Here is a 15,003-nt window from a genome sequence, read left to right as displayed (position 1 = left end):
CCTTACAAGAAAGTTTCTATATTTCGGCAATATGAGTGTGGTTCATTTTAGGTATTCAACAAGCACATACAGGAATGCTTTGTCCTCTTGGTGAGGGGTTCATGGGCTTGAGGTGGCTTATATGTGGTTAATACTAACTAGGCCCTCCATTCAGTTCAGTTCAGTTCAGTTGCTCAGTCGTGTCCAACTCTTTGTCACCCCATGAATCGCAGCACACCAGGCCTCCCTGTCCATCACCATCTCCCAGAGTTCACTCAGACTCACATCCATCGAGTCAGCGATGCCATCCAGCCATCTCATCCTTGGTCGTCCCCTTCTCCTCCTGCCCCCAATCTCTCTCAGCATCAGAGTCTTTTCCAATGACTCAACTCTCCGCATGAGGTGGCCAAAGTACTGGAATTTCAGTTTCAGCATCATTCCTTCCAAAGAAATCCCAGGGTTGATCTCCTTCAGAATGGGCTGGTTGGATCTCCTTGCAGTCCAAGGGACTCTCAAGAGTCTTCTCCAACACCACAGTTCAAAAGCATCAATTCTTCGGCGCTCAGCCTTCTTCACAATCCAACTCTCACATCCATACATGACTACTGGAAAAAGAGCTGCTAAAAACTGACTCATTAGAAAAGACTGATGCTGGGAAAGATTGAAAGCAAAAGAAGAAGAGGGAAGCAGAAGATGAGATGGTTAGATAGCATCACTTGACTCAATGAGCATGAACCTGAGCAAACTCCCAGGAGATAGTGAAGGACAGGGAAACCTGGTGTGCTGCAATCCATGAGGTCACAAAGAGTCAGACATGACTTAGTGACTGAACAGCAACAAGAACAACAAATTACCTGTTGATAGAATGGTCCAGAAAGTTAAAAACTTGTAAAAGGAAAACTTTTTCAATTTTGATGTGGGACAGAACTGTTTTGTATGATATACTCTCTGCTTCCTTCTGGAAAAACCCAGAATTCCCAATAAAATACCTAAACAATCAGCAACGTTAGGTAAACTTTAACAGCATTAAGACTGCTGGGGGGACTTCCCTGATGGTCCAGTGGCTAAGACCCCAAGTTCCCAATGCAGGAGACCAGGGTTCGATCCGTGGTTGGGGAACTAGATTGAACATGCCACAACTAAGAGTTCTCATGCTGCAATGAAGACCTAACATCCCATGTGCTATAACTAAGACCCAGCACACCTAAATAAATAAATATTTTTTTTAAAAGAGTTTCAGGAGTTGCTGACCTTCAACAGACCCTGAAAGCTATCTGAGAGGCTGTCTCCCAGACTATAGTCATCATTTTGCCCCAAATAAAACAACTCATGAAGAGAAAAAATAAAAGAGTTGCAGGTTGAATTCCCAGGAATCAGACTCAGAGAGAATTCAGCATGCAGGGTATACCCAGGGGATCAGCATGTGTGTATGGGAGTGGATGAGAGCCAAACTGGGTAGGGGGACAGGTAGAGTTGTGCAGCCTCACAGCAGCCTCACCAGCCCCACGAAGACCTCTGAGCCAGAGTGGCCTGTCAGAGGCTTCAGAGCAGTCTTGAACTGGACAAAGAACACGTAGTGTGCTGGCAAATTGAACTCAGAGAAAACAAAAGCCCTGACTTGTTAGTGTTGGCTGATTTCCATAATGTAAACACCACACCATACCTAAGTTTATGAATGTCGTGTCACTGAACAAGGAATTGGAGATGTGCAAAAGTCAGGCCTCAAGAGCCAGAAGAAGCTGGCTCCAGGTCACCACTGACCAAGATGACCAGGCCTTTTCCTGTCCACATCCATCGGTCAATGAATGTGGGAGGGAGCATGGCCTTGGGCAAGGCAGCCCTCTGCAGCTGATACAGTCCCTGAAGAGTTTGACCACTGAAGGCAGTCTACTGACACCACTCCCAGCAGCTGGGGCGATGAGTCCTTTTCTGATAGGGAGTCTGGGCCACCCATCACAGAGTCCACCATACTTGTTTTGAGAAACTAAGTCACCTCCTACTCAACTAGCTGTCAGTCAAGAGTCTAGTCACCTTTCACCTCTAGATGGAAAGATGTCCAGTGGTCCCAAATGATAAACACCCAGAGAGTGATAAAGGCAACAGAAATTCCAGAAGTTCAAAGGCAGATGGAGCCACTCAGACAGGCCTCCACAGAAGAACAACGGTTTGAGCCTACCTTGAAGGATGAATAGAATTGTGGTAGAAAAGCAGAGGAGACTGATGAGCAGCTACCTTGTCTTGCAGTTAAAATCCTGTCCCTAACACTTACTCATTTTCAGGCCTTGCACAAATTATTTTACTTCTTTGTGCTTCAGTTTCCCTGTAGGTAAAATGGGGATGGTGATGATAATAATAATGTAATAACAGTAATAATATTATCTACCTCAAAGTGTTGTTGCAATAAGTTAATTCACAGTAAAATTTGTATTAGTGTTTGGCAGTATAAGGCCCCCAGTAAGTAAGCTGTTATTGCATGGAGATAAACATGAAGATATCATACTGCAGGGTAGTGTAAAAAAATTTACACACACACACATTACATGTATGCAAACTTCATTCCACTGGAACTGGGGAGCTGAGCAGGTAGACCCTAATATTTACAAAAGCCAGGACAAGAAAACAAATGGATGCCTTCAGTTTCCCAGCCCAGATCGTGTCCTATACCACAAAGCCCCAAACATGTGCACATAAACACCTCAGCTGCCATCCCTAACTTCATTTACTGATTCCCCAGCCACAGTCAATCCTCAAGCTTTTGAGGACATACTGGCAGCTGGATCAGCCTCCAGGAAAGCAAGTCCTGAGGAACAGCCAATGCCGTGCTGGAGATAGACTCTTGGCTTTGCTACAGGGAATTCTGATACCCCAGGAACCTGTTCTAGAAAGAGAGGGCTCCAGGTAGTCACCTCATTGACCAGAAAGAGATGCAGCCAGAGAAGGACCTAAAGCAGGTCAACAGATCTAAGAGTAGTCCTTGGTAGTTCTCAGTTCAGTTCAGTTCAGTTCAGTCATTCAGTCATGTCCGACTCTTTGCAGCCTCATGAACTGCAGCACGCCAGGCCTCCTGTCCATCACCACCTCCTGGAGTTCACTCAGACTCACATCCATCGAGTCAGTGATGCCATCCAGCTATCTCATCCTCTGTTGTCCCCTTCCCCTCCTGCCCCCAATCCCTCCCAGCATCAGAGTCTTTTCCAATGAGTCAACTCTTTGCATGAGGTGGCCAAAATAATGGAGTTTCAGCTTTAGCATCATTCCTTCCAAAGAACACCCAAGACTGATTTCCTTTAGAATGGACTGGTTGGATCTCTTTGCAGTCCAAGGGACTCTCAAGAGTCTTCTCCAACACCACAGTTCAAAAGCATCAATTCTTTGGCGCTCAGCTTTCTTCACAGTCCAATTCTGGGGATCAACACTTTTTACTCAATATTCCATCTTTAGTCCTTATGGGATTACCATAAAGTAATCATGTCATGCTGATTAATGTTGATGTTTGACAGAAAACAACAAAATTCTATAAAGTGACTATCCTTCAAGTAAACAAATAAATTTTAAGAAAGTTAAAAAATAGACAAAAAAGATACAAACAAACCAAAAAAAAAAAAAAAAAGGTAATCATGTCATAAGAGAGGCTTTGCTGTACTAGAAAAGGCATTGGATTGAGGATCAGGACCTCTGAAATTATGATCCCAGCCACAAAGTCTAGGATCATAGATTATATTTATTATACTTGTTATAACTCACAGCACCAAACACCATGATGGTTCATAGTAAGATCTAACAGAAAATTTATATTTGTAATATTAAAGACACTCCAAAATCACTGCAGATGGTGACTGCAGCCATGAAATTAAAATAGACTCCTTGGAAGAAAAGCTATGACCAACCTAGACAGCATATTAAAAAGCAGAGACATTACTCTGCTGACAAAGTTCTGGAGAATAAAAGCTATGGTTTTTCCAGGAGTCATGTATGGATGTGAGAGTTGGACCGTAAAGAAAACTGAGCACCAAAGAACTGACGCTTTTGAACTGTGGTGTTGGAGAAGACTCTTGAGAGTCCCTTGGACTACAAGGAGATCAAATCAGTGAATCCTAGAGGAAATCAGTCCTGAAGATTCATTGGAAGGACTGATGCTAAAGCTGAAGCTCCAATATTTTGGCCACCTGATGTGAAGAACTGACTCATTGGAAAAGACCCTGATGCTGGGAAAAATTAAAGGCAGGAGGAGAAGGGGACGACAGAGGATGAGATGGCTGGATGGCATCACCGACTCGATGGACGTGAGTTTGAGTGAACTCCGGGAGGTGGTGATGGACAGGGAGGCCTGGTGTGCTTCAGTCCATGGGGTCGCAAAAAGTGAGACACGACTGAGTGACTGAACTGAGTGTAAAAGACTATTGAGTTCCAGAATTCAATTTGATTTTAAGAATAATTTTCAAGGTGCTTTTAAAAAATCTAACCCAAGGTTCAAGCCTGTCTCTAAGAGCTGGATCCCCCTTTTCTTTTTTATCTTCTAAAAGTTCACCATCCTTCCTCACACTCCCAAATGAACTTTCACATTATTCCGTCCTTTTCATCAGACCAGGAATCACTGATACAAAAGAGCCCCAAGGCCCAAAGCACTTGCTTCAGTTCCTGCAGTAGGAGTCCTTATTTCACATGTTTTAACTAATTATTATGCAAATAAAAATTGTTACTCAACAGGTAGATTGCTAACAGTATGCGTACAAGAAACCAACATCTCTCAGATAGATATCTGTTTGAAAGTTTGTGCTTTCAAAAGTGAATAACATCAGAAATTAAATTATAGAGAAGGAAACTTATATGTAAGCTGTTCACAGTCACTGAAATGAAAGATAGATGTTAAAGGGAATGAGAATGGGATGGTAAGTAATGAGAAGTAAGAACATCTTCTTAACTTTTTCTGAGGAGAATTTCCCCTGGCCTATGGTGTCTTTCTGGAATCCAGAATTAGAAAATAGCTTTTATCCTATTGGCTGGAGTGTAATTGTTCTCTCCAGAAGTTGTCAAGTGGTGTGTGTACATGTGTGTGTGTGTTGAGGATTCTTTGTGAGACTCCGAGCTGCACATAACTCACTGCCATGTATTTGTGTAACTGGAGTCATCTCAGATCGTTTTGCTGACTTGTTTTCACACTCTGTTTCAAAACTGTTGAATTAGACCACTCTGGAACCCCTGAGAAAGACCTCCAGAAGACTAAGGTGGGCAAGAGCAGGTTCCAGCCAGAGCTGACTCACTTCAGTGCATCTGAATGTTGCTTTACACGTTTTCACGACAAAATTGCTCCTGACTGAACTTATTCACACTTTCATGTTGGAGCATTTGACCCTTGCCAATCCCCAACCTCGGAGAAGGCTACGGCACCCCACTCCAGTACTCTTGCCTGGAAAATCCCATGGACGGAGGAGCCTGGTAGGCTGCAGTCCATGGGGTCGCACAGAGTGGGACACGACTGAGCCACTTCCCTTTCACTTTTCACTTTCATGCATTGGAGAAGGAAATGGCAACCCACTCCAGTGTTCTTGCCTGGAGAATCCCAGGGACAGGGGAGCCTGGAGGGCTGCCGTCTATGGGGTCGCACAGAGTCAGACACGACTGAAGCGACTTAGCAGCAGCAGCAATCGCCAACCTAGGGATCAAGCCTGCATCTCCTGTGCCCCCTGCATTGGCAGGCAGATTTTTTTTACCACTAGCGCCACCTGGGAAGCCCCAGATAAAGTAAGTTTGCCCTTTTTCTCAGTCTCTGCCCATGATATAATTTGTTTTTAAATATAACTACATAGTTGTGGAATAAAATTTGTATTTTATGGCGAGATGAGAAAAATTTAAACATAAAAAGTTCTTCTCTAACCTCTGGCTTCCCCTCTCTCCAACTGTGTATTGCATATTTGCAATAGATCGACCAAACCTCCCCCACTGGCAGGAATACCTGCTGAACTGTAAAGAGCAACCTTCTCTGGCGGCATTGACAACTCCTTTAAGATAACATTCCTCCCTGCTCTTGCAAGGGGTCACATGAACCACCACAATGACGCTTACATTTGCATTATGTAAACTGTCAATGTCACATCATTTCAACCGTCTGTCTCAAGGAAAGTTATATAACAGCGCCTTCTACCAGGTGAAACAGTTCTCAGAGCTTTCTGAGATGCTTTTCCCAGCTTATAATCCTCAAGTTTGGCTCAAATAAAATTTTCCAATTCTTTCTTAGATCGTCAGCATAGTCTAATTATTGGAAGAAAAGAGTTACAAGCATCAGGAGAGAGGGCCACAGAGCAAAATATTTCAAGGATCTTGATATTTCCTCCTGTTAGCCTTGTCTCCTACTCTATTTTCTTCCACATTTTTAAGCTTTTCAGCTTTGAACAGTAGACATGTATTGCAGTGACTATATTCTTGGCATGATTGTGGTTTGGGACTTGAAGGTTTCAGAGGGGATGGAAATCACATCCTGCAGAGAAGTGCTTCGTAAATAAGAATGAGGGGCATCTTCTCCAAGCATTTGAGAAGATCCCTTGTCACTTTCAGGAATAGATTTCTGCCCAGCGGATGACCCAGTAAATACAATGATACCTTTGATTCTTGGGAGGGATAGGTTTATTAAGGAAGGGAGGAAAAGAGGAAGAAAGCAACATTTAAATCTAATCTCTCTCATAAACTGAGCTCCTCAACACACATACACATTCACACATACACACTCACTCATGGGCACACAGACACACACAGAGTTCGCTATTCTTCAGCTAATGGGATTGGCACCGCTTAAAGCAGATTGCTAGGTCATTGTCTGTGACCACAGCAAGAGAAACATTATTTAAAGGCCATTCAGACCCTAAAAGAAGCGGCTGAGCAGAGTAATTATCAGAGACTCCCCATTAACTAGGGCACCTTTGCTCTTTGTCTGAGTTGGTTTAATGAGGCCCACTAATGGGCTGTGGGGGAGGGGACCCGCTAACGGTTCTGAAAAAGCCCCTTCTTTGCCCCTTTATTTCTGGGGACTGTCTTTAGAGACGCTGACAGTAAGCCAGAAGTTACCGTACTGCAAAATGACCTTCACAAAAACTTGGTGTGGACCCCTGCTGCTCAGGATTCTAGATTTCAAAATGAGGAAACATCGTTGCCCCTTTCTTCTTTACGGCAAGGTGATTTCCCCCACTTCCTCTTACTGGTCCTTGGCCCTTTGGGTTTTGGGGAATGGGTCGTTGGGAACAGCCTCACTTGGTAGGAATAAAGCAGGGTGACGCCCTGGGCAATTTCCCCTTTAGCTTGCTGCTTCTTCTCATCTTTCAGGGGTCTACTTCTCCAGAAAAATCATTGTCCCATTTTTCCTTTTAAGTCTGTGGTGTACTTACGTTTCAGACTTAGGATGGCCACTTAGACTCAAACTGCCATGTTATAATCAGCCAGCTTTAGCAAAGGTCTCTAACACTCAGCTTTCCTGGAGGCTTGTATCTCACAAGGGAACTCTTGTGCATTACTTATAGTTTTAGTTGGGAAGTGACGTGAGCTGTCCATTTCTCACATCCCCTGGTCCAACCCTGGATGAAGCTATCATCTCTTCTCCCTTGGGTGACTGCAGTCCTCCCCTGCAATCCTCTTCCAGCAGCACTGTTTGCCTCCCAACTCATTCTCCCTACAACAACCAGAGCAACTCTTTCAAAACAGAAATGTAATTAAACATCTCAGTGGCCTCCTGTTATTCATGAGAATTCTTGATATAATCTACAAGACCCAACATGGTCTGGCCCTTTCTTCCTGTCTAGTAATGTCTTATATTGTGCTTTCTCCAGCTTTTTGTTCCAGTCACTGGGGCCTTTTTCAGTGATTGATCATATCCTGCCCATTCCTGCCACAGGGCCTTTGCACATCTTTCTGCCTAGTATTCCTTTTGCCTAGTACCATCCACTCATCCTTCAGCTCTCAGATCAGTAGTCAGATCTTCAGGAAAGTCTTCCCTGACTGCCCTTCTGGGTCAATAACTTTTACTTCAGGCATTTATAAACCATATATGCCTTCATGGTATATGTGCATGCTCAGTTGCTTCAGTCGTGTCTGACTCTTTGCAACCCCATGGACCTTAGCCTGCCAGGCTCCTCTGTCCATGGGATTTCCCAGGCAAGAATATTGGAGTGGGTTGCCATGCCCTCCTCCAGAGGATCTGCGTGACCCAGGTATCAAACCTGTGTCTCCTGAGTCTCCTACATTGCAGATGGATTCTTTACCACTGAGCCACTAGGAAAGCTCACTGCAATTAAACTTTTACATGTATTAAAGTGATTTATGTATTTATAATTACCTCCTCAAGAGACTGTAATGTCATGAGAATAGTTATAATCTCTATAAGCAATAACTACATCTGGTTTTTTACATCACTATATCTTCAGGGCTCAGAACAATATCTGTGACCTAAGTACTTGCCTATTTTCAATTTTTCAACCAAAGTTTGTTCCCTGAGAGGTTTCCATGACTACTACATTTGGGAATTACCTATACCCCATATTTTCGCCTATCAGAGTACAGGCCTGTTATCCTTTCCTGTGAGGTTCGAGACTAATTCTCTAGTTGCAGAGGCAGATCTAAAAGCACATTCTTATTCCCCTAATAAGCGGGCCCGTATGCAGTAACATAGATTCAGAAGGCCCAAGGAAGCACCACAAGCTTTAATGATGCCTCCTGTCTTGTTATGACCCAGTGGGAAAGAGAATGGGTGTATAGCCAAAGAGGGGAGTCAAGGATTACCGATTGTCAGCACTGCAGGCATATCGGCATAGAGATGGCCAGGCGTGATTGTTCCAGCTGGTTTTGGCCCCCATGAAAACTGAGGACTTTCTCTACTGGTTGGAGAAAGAAGGGTGGACCTTGGCAGATGCAGAGTAAGAGCACAGATTTGGGTGTGTTTTCTGTTGCTTGGAGTGTTTCTGGGCTGGCCTATATGGGGCAAGCTGAGTGTCCCCTGACTTGCACTGAGCGGCATCAGGCATTCAGACAGTGGACTCACCAATCGCACATAGTCACTCCTTTTAGAAACTAAGGCTGGAAGTCAACTGCACACTTGAATTTCACAGTTGTGGCCAACTAAATTCAGACTGCTCTATTATAATCAAGTTGCATCAGCCAGCCTTGAGCTCCCACTAATTTAGGAACAGTTTGGAAATTAAAGAAAGAAAGTCTTATGATAAAGTTATGTTTTCAGAGAATCTGAGGTTCCATAAAGAAACTGTCTGCAGAGGCCAGCATGTCCTTTGTCCTTTATCCTGTAACTGTAAATTCACGTGGTCATACGCATGGATTCCAGATGTACACAAGTTCAGAACCAGGACTAGAAAGTTTTCTGGACTTGGTAATAGTGGAATAGATGGCTGCAAATTGTTACATAATCTCTAGTGCTGTCTAAATTACTGAGAAAATCTGCAGACCTCCAAACTCAGTTAACAGGTATCCTATGAGCATCTCTTGACTCTCAAACTGCAAAGGACACAGCAGAGTATAAAACAGGGTATCTACTTAACACAGAGAACTGGCAGTCTATAACGAAAGATACATGTTTTATAAATAAATGAGACAACAGGTACAATGAATCCTGAATTGTTGGGTTCTAGTCCAGTGTCTCTACAAATGCGGTCTACAACCTGTAGCACCAACATCACTTGGAAGCATCATTAGAAATGCAGGTTTCCGGACCTACTGCAGTTCCACTGAAACAATCTGTGGGGGCAGGAAAACAGGAGGTTGACAATCTCTCCAGTGGATTCTCATACATACTGAAGTTTTAAGGCATTATAATAGTTGAGGAAAGAAGTTTGAGTGGAGTGAGAACTTGGGGAAGTGTTTCAAGTGTTTCAACCCTTGAGTTTAATCTGGGTTGTCCTTGAAGATTAGGTAGGTATAGTAGAATTTGGAATAATGAAGGGTTTGTGGGAGGGCATTCCAGGCAGAAGGAATAATAGGAACAAAGGCTTGAAGGGGAAAATATACGTGGCATGGAAGAGCCTAATGAAAGCTGAAAGTTTGGGAGTGGTATGAAGACAAGGCCGGATCTTGTAAGGAAGTGAGTTTTAGAAAACACGCTACATATAAAATATGAATCTATGTATGCATATATATTGATATCTAGTTTTTTTCTGATTTTAAGGATAATATATTTTTGTATAAAAACATAAGACATCAGAGAAGTAAGCAATATAGAAAAAATATAATGTTTCTCATGACCTCCTTAAAAAGAAAAAAAGAAAGTAACACTTTGATGTAGATTCCCTTAGACTTTTCTCTATGCAGAGTCTAATCACCTCTCCCCTTGACAAAAGACAACAAATAAAAGTCTCCTCTGCTCCTCTCCTCCTGTGGAACTTCCTTTGTTCACTTCACAACACAGTTCTCTACTTTCTTGTCAGTTTTTTCTGTTAGTCCTAAAGATCTACCTCATTATTTTTAAAAAATGGTCCCATGTGTTCACTTAATATTCACTTAGAATAAGGTAACACTTAAAGCACGCCTTGCTATATCACTGTTGGCTCTTAGGCTGGGGAGAATCTGATGAGGGGGTGTTTTAGAATATAGTTGTAAAGAGGGCTATGCCATGTGATGTGCTCAAACTCTGAGAAGATCGGCGTGAGTGGAAGCCTGGGTATTCCGAGCCACCTCTTTACTGAAGTAACCATAGGCTGCTATAGCTAAATGTTAATATCTACTTCTGTATCTGTTTGTATATGTATATCAATATATGTGGGTTTCCCTGGTGGCTCAGTGGTAAAGAATCTGCCTGAAATGGAGAAGACTGCCTGCAGAGCAGGAGATGCAGTTTCAGTCACTTGTTTGGGAAGTTCCCCTGCAGAAGGAAATGGCAACCCACTTCAGTATTCGTGCCTGGGAAACCCCACGGACAGAGGAGCCTGGCGGGCGAACACCCACGGGGTTGCAAAGAGTCAGACACGACGGAGCACACATGCACACACTATTTATATTCATGGTGATTGAATAGGATAATATACTATTTTATTTTCTCTTGGTCACCAGAAAGGAAAGTAAAAGTGGAAAAATGTTAAAATACAAAGTGTGTTAAAATATTTTTTTAAATATAAGCATGAAATTATGTGACCTAGCACAGAAATAATCTCTACTACAACAAAGGTAGTAGATAGCAGAGGATGAGATGGTTAGGTAGCATAACCGACTCAATGGACATGAATCTGAGCAAACTCCAGGAAAAAGTGAAGGACAGGGAAGTCTGGCGTGCTGCAGTCCACGGGGTTGCAAAGTGTCGGACAAAGGGTTAGTGACCGAACAACAACACAGCAGAGGTAAACATCTTCTGAAAAATAGGTTGTTTTAGCACATGGTCCATTCAGACTGCTATAACAAAATGCCATAACCTGAGTAGCTTTTAAACAACAAAAATTTGCTTCTCACCATTCTAGAGGCTGGGAAGTCCAAGATCTTGGCACCTGTAGATGTGGAGTCTGGGTTAGACCCTCTTCCTCGTGGAAGGCACCCTCTCCCTGTGCCCTCACGTGGTGGAAGAGGCATGGGACCTCTCTGGGGTCTCTTTAATAAGGACACTAGTTCCGTCACTCGTGGAGGCTCCACCCTCATGACCTAATTACCTCCCATATGCCTCACCTCCTAATAGTGTCATCTTTGAGGTTAGCATGAGTTTGAGGGGGCACAAGCATTCAGAACCTATCATGGATCCTTCTCCTCTATAGCACTGGGACTGTGTATTAAAATTCTTGTGATTCGTAACCACAAGTCTTTCCTTATGGGAAATTCAAGTATACCCCAAATTTGTTTATTTCAGTAAAGAATCTGCCTGCCTGTGCAGGAGACTCAGGAGACCTGGGTTCGATCCCTGGGTTGGGAAGATCCCCTGGAGAAGGACACGACCACCCACTCCAGTGTTCTTGCCTGGAGAATCCCCTGGACAGAGGAGCCTGGCGGGCCATAATTCACAGGGTCATGAAGAGTGGGCCACGACTAAGCAAGCACGAACCAAATTCCCAGATAATTTACCTCAGTGATATCCATTCTTTCTTCCAGAGAGAACTCCAACTGTATTTGGGATGTTCCAAATAAAAAAATGCTCTTAGCTAAAAAAAAATTAAAAACCAACAACTTTATTTCTCATTCTTCCAGTTAAGATAACAAGTTCTGGCCAATGAGATGTAAGCAAAAATCTGACTGATGAGGTTTCTAGGGAAGCTAACTGTTTTCCTCATTTGAAAAAAAAAAGGTTTGACTTGTTGTGAGCATTTTGCTTTTGTTTTTCTTGCTGTATCTTGAGGGGACTGTTAGCATAGATTTTGAGGTTTAGCAGCTACGCTGTGAGCTTAAGGGTTGAAAAGACAGAAGTGAAGGATGTTGACACCAAAAAAACTAGAGGGAGCATGCATCACTGATGACACTGTCCCTTATGGGAGAAAACCATTGTTTAAACCACTAGCTTCCCAATATGAGGACTGAGAACATCATCCCCAACGGATTAAACCACAGAACTTTCTTTGGAGGACAGTTAGAAAAAGAGAGACCTAGGGTCTGACATTCAGTTTCCCACCGCACCCCCCCAGACTTACCAGAATTATTAAAACCAGTGGTCACCCAAGGGTAGGGCAGTGGGAGCCTAATGAAACGAACTAAATGCTGTCTGCTGTTCATTATCACCACGTTCCTACAAATGTCCAAAGTCAGCAACAAAATACCCTTCCCTGAAAAAAGTCTTTGCCTAAATGTTAAACAATTGTTGAGGTTCCTGAATTTTAAGAAGATGCATGAATGTCAACTTAGCACATTTTATTACTTGTTCTTTAGTAAATGTTGTGTTCTACATGGATATTAATTATAAAAACTCCCAGTTATATGCTGGGTTTTCAACACACAGGCACATGCAAGCTCATTCCAAATGTAACATTATACTGGTTCAGGGTTGTTCTATCTCACTTTAAGGACCCCAGTTTGTGTTTCCAACCCCTGTGGCACCACAAATGCCTGTCTTTAAGCAGTAGATTTGACATAAATATCAGAGTGGTTTCAAAGACAAATAATCAGAGCTTCTGTCATTCTTTGTGACTATTTGAACTTTTGGTATTTAAAATAGAAAAGAGTGAAATAGTGCAGACTACAAGGTGAATATTTCTGATTGGCAATTGCAAAATTTAGTTTATATATAAAATGTTTTACTGAATTCTAACATTATCCTTAATAGAACTCTCTTCTTGTTTATAATGTTGTTAGTTTTTGCAATTATTATTAAATCATGGTGTTTTAATTCATTACTGTGTCTGACCAACATGTAGGTACAAGTTTTTCTTTTTTGACCAGAAAAACCTCACATCATTTTTATTTAGAAGTATTAAGCTGTATTTCCCTTTTTTGTAGTATAAGTTTTTACTAGTACAGTTATATATACAAATTTTAATAAACTATTTTCACCATCTACATTTCTTTTCTGACCAGTTTTGTTTTATTTAATTATTATAACTAAAATTAATTTTGTCATATAGAGGATAGTGGTGGTGATGGTTTATTTAGTCTCTAATAAGTCATGTCTGACCCTTGCAAACCCATGGACTGTAGCCTGCCAGGCTCCTCTGTCCTTGGGATTTCCCAGGCAAGAATACTGGATTGGGTTGCTGTTCCTGTCTCCAAAAGATCTTCCCAACCCAGGGATTGAACTTGTGTCTCCTGCATTGGCAGGTGGATTTTCTTATTGCTGGGTCACCTGGGAAGCCCCATACAGAGGATGGGGATGTTAAAAAATAAGCTACTTAAAATGATTTTGAGTAGTAAAATTGAAATCACTATTCAAAATGATTTCAATTTTAATTGATTTTTGTACTCATCACCAGTCGTTTCGTTTCATGACTTCCCAATTCAAAAGTTTGTTCAGTTCAGTCCAGTTCAGTCGCTCAGTCGTGTCCGACTCTTTGGGACCCCATGAATCGCAGCACGCCAGGCCTCCCTGTCCATCGCCATCTCCCAGAGTTCAGAAGAGGTGGCCAAAGTACTGGAGGTTCAGCTTTAGCATCATTCCTTCCAAAGAAATCCCAGGGCTGATCTCCTTCAGAATGGACTGATTGGATCTCCTTGCAGTCCAAGGGACTCTCAAGAGTCTTCTCCAACACCACAGTTCAAAAGCATCAATTCTTCGGCGCTCAGCCTTCTTCACAGTCCGACTCTCACATCCATACATGACCACAGGAAAAACCATAGGTACTTTTATTAAAGGGTACATGGGTAGCGTCCTTTCTGCGTGCTGGCAAATAGGAGTCTTTGTTGTCCTTCCCCAAGTGGCAACACAGCTAAATGCTATTCAATTTCAGCCTCATTACTTTGAGTTTGGAAAGCATTGCTTTATTGTCATAGGAATTTCATGCGGCTGAGAAAGTAAAGCTTGTGAAAAGTCTGATTTTTAAAATTTGCTTGTTTCAGGTAGATTTTCTTTTTTTAAGAAAGAAAATAGATTATGGCAGGATTTTTTTTCCTCTTAATCTTGTGCTTCAAAAATTTTGTACAAATGTATTTTAAGTGTGAATTTCTTCTTCTTCTTTTAATTAAAGTATTTTGTTGTTTAGCCACTAAGTTGTATCCAACTCTTTTGCCACCCCATGGACTATAGCCTACCAGGCTTCTCTGTCCATGTGAATTCCCAAGCAGAAATACGGGAGTGGGTTGCTCTTTCCTCCTCCAGAGGACCTTCCCAACCCAATGATTGAATCAGCAGATTCTCTACCACTGTTCAGTTCAGTTCAGTTCAGTCGCTCAGTTGTGTCCGACTCTTTGCGACCCCACAAATCGCAGCATGCCAGACCTCCCTGTCCATCACCAACTCCCAGGGTTCACCCAAACTCATGTGCATTGAGTTGGTGATGCCATCCAGCCACCTCATCCTCTGTCGTTCCCTTCTCCTCCTGCCCCCAATCCCTCCCAGCATCAGGGTCTTTTCCAATGAATCAACTCTTCGCATGAGGTGGCCAAACTATCGGAGTCTCAGCTTCAACATCAGTCCTT

This window comes from Oryx dammah, unplaced genomic scaffold (assembly GCF_014754425.2).
Source record: "Oryx dammah isolate SB20612 unplaced genomic scaffold, SCBI_Odam_1.1 HiC_scaffold_27, whole genome shotgun sequence".
Classification (NCBI taxonomy): domain Eukaryota; kingdom Metazoa; phylum Chordata; class Mammalia; order Artiodactyla; family Bovidae; genus Oryx; species Oryx dammah.
This window is presented reverse-complemented; position numbering follows the sequence as displayed.